The sequence below is a fragment of the Papaver somniferum genome, chromosome 4 (genome assembly GCF_003573695.1).
Source record: "Papaver somniferum cultivar HN1 chromosome 4, ASM357369v1, whole genome shotgun sequence".
NCBI classification, from domain to species: domain Eukaryota; kingdom Viridiplantae; phylum Streptophyta; class Magnoliopsida; order Ranunculales; family Papaveraceae; genus Papaver; species Papaver somniferum.
Window position 1 is genome coordinate 10,917,560 of NC_039361.1, and position 2,453 is coordinate 10,920,012.

At 36.1% G+C, this 2,453-nt stretch overlaps 1 long non-coding RNA gene across 1 annotated transcript; it reads right to left on the reverse strand.

The window, feature by feature from the left end:
• Nucleotides 1-1,124: 1,124 nt before the first annotated feature.
• On the reverse strand, nucleotides 1,125-1,842 carry LOC113273528. The gene is made up of 2 exons (XR_003322460.1): nucleotides 1,796-1,842; nucleotides 1,125-1,233 (listed from the first exon to the last, which is right to left on the reverse strand). It is a non-coding gene; the product is annotated as an uncharacterized LOC113273528 (long non-coding RNA).
• Between the last annotated feature and the right edge of the window lie 611 nt (nucleotides 1,843-2,453).

The following is a 2,453-nucleotide window of genomic DNA, read 5'->3' on the forward strand; positions in this document are numbered from 1 at the left end:
AACAGCTGCGTGCAGTTGCAAAAGGGACATGCAACAGCAGCAAGCCGTTGCGAAACGTGGCGTTGCATATTTTTTGCAACAGTTTTCGGTTCACCCAAGTTGAAAAAAATTTCGCAACGGTTTTCGGTTCACCCAAATGTTTTTTTTCTCAGCTTGGTAACGGTTTTGGCTGTTGCTATATTATTGTCGCAACAGCCTAAAGCAGTTGCGAAATTGAAAATTCGCAACTGCTCTATAGTAGTTGCGAAATTTATAACCAAAAAACTTAGAACGGCTAAACTTAGCCGGACCGGGATTTATTATTCTAGTTCTAAATTTAGCAACTGTTTTTTGCCGTTGCTAAATTTTTGCAACATGAAAAAAAAAAGTCAAGTCAACTTGTCGTTGACTTAGTCAAGAGTTCCCTGTAACGTTTTCAGGCCAAATTCAGGCCGCACTAAAGAACAAATTCTTCCACTTGAACAATTTATTCAGGCCAATAACATACAATCAATATACCCAATGAAGTTCAGTTTCTAAACTCATGCCAAATCTAGGCAGAATATCAATGAGAGATTGAGTGCCACACTGAACAATAAAGTCTTCCATTTCTCAAGTTCAGTTATGAGTTCACATATGAGTTCAAATTCCAGATATGATATAAGCTAGCATAGAGGAAAATTAGAACCTCTATGGCATACACTAACTACTACTTTAGAATCATATCACATAGGTCGTAGCATTTTTGTTTTCGGTTTCTCCGGATGTGTTATAACTGGTATAAAGGTTCTAATTTTATGTTTCCAGTACTGTGTATGAATAGAATTTCAGTATAACACATACCTGTCAGCAGGGGGTATGAATTTCACCATCTTTCCAGCATGTCCTGTTCTACCAGACCTATGAGAAAGATCTCCTAAGTGCTAGGAATCTCGTAATATATCACCTGTATATAAAGAGATGATATTACTGAACAAGAGATTGATGATATGCAAGACATATTAAGGATGTACCTTGACTCTCAAATGGAAAGCATCCTTCCCAGTAAACTTGGTCATGTACTTGTTGCCAACATCATAAATGCTAATGGACACAGAAAGGGAACTCACCAAATGGACACAGAAAGGAACTCATCAACTCCTTCCTTTTTCATGCCAACATCATAAATCCTAATCTTTGGGTCAGGTAAACCACGACAGTACCTTGACTTTGGGTAAGGCTTGTTCTTAATCTGCCTGTAACACCTAGCAGGTCCTGCAATATTTAACCAATGCAACAAGTATAAGAAAAAATACTCAAACCTTTCTCCAATTTAACCAATGCAACAAGTATAAGAAAAAAAATACTCAAACCTTGCTCCAATAGCTCATATCGTATGTCAATAGTGAGTAACAAAGATAATTTGCTTAAATTTGGCAGCACATAGCTCATGTCATATCATAAACAGACAAATAAAATGAGAAAGAAAAAAAATCGGTGAATGAGAACTAAATTGCTTAAATGCACCGGTTTGTATGGTTTTCCAATTTAGCCAGTTTTACATACAAGAGGAATTCTCAATTTGGTAAATAGAGGTATAAATGGAAAGGAAGTAGAATCACAAGAGGCATCAAGGCTTCTAATTCAGTATGACTAAATAGATCAAAGCAAAACAATATTCCTCAGCCAAAATAGTTGTCAGCTATTGGGGCATTTAAGCTGGTCAATATAGTAACTACTAAAGATTATGGAACCAGCGGAAAATATAATAATAAGAACATATTATCAAGAAATAATCCTACATAAGAATATAAAAAGGATTTGGGGGAGCACTTACTTCTACCCATGGATGATTTCTTCTTCTTCTTCTATTCCCAACGGCTGCTGCTGCTCTAGCTAGGGTTTCCAGTATACATTAACTGAATAATGCACACTGGGGCATAAGTTGATCCAAATCCTCACGCAATTCACTTGTCACCCAGCAATAATGATCATTACCTCGCAAAAAAGTATTCTGAAGGCTAGTATTCAACCATGTAAACATGAAAGCATAAGCATAAAGAAAAGTACGTACCAGGGATTGATATTCCCCTCTGATGGCATTAGATGAAGTCACCTACCTAATCACACAAAAGAGAAAAAAACCACACACATACGTACAAAAGTTTAATAGAAACAAGGGAATCAAAGAAAAATAGACATATATATATATATATATTAAAGTTGTTTCTGGTGAAGTTAGATACTTATGCACAACTGCATAAAGTCTTTCTAAGCACAACTGCAAAAGAGTCTTATGCACCACTGCATAATAGTTACATAACCGCTATGTTCAGCCTAAGTACAAAAGTGTGAACATAGTCAAAAAAACATAAAAGCCATAAATGTCAGTTGCTTGTATGCGCGATATACGATGGCTGAGATATCCATGAAGCATATAGAGTATCTCCAAAAAAGTTTATTCACCCTTCTAATCATAGTTGATGCACACCTTT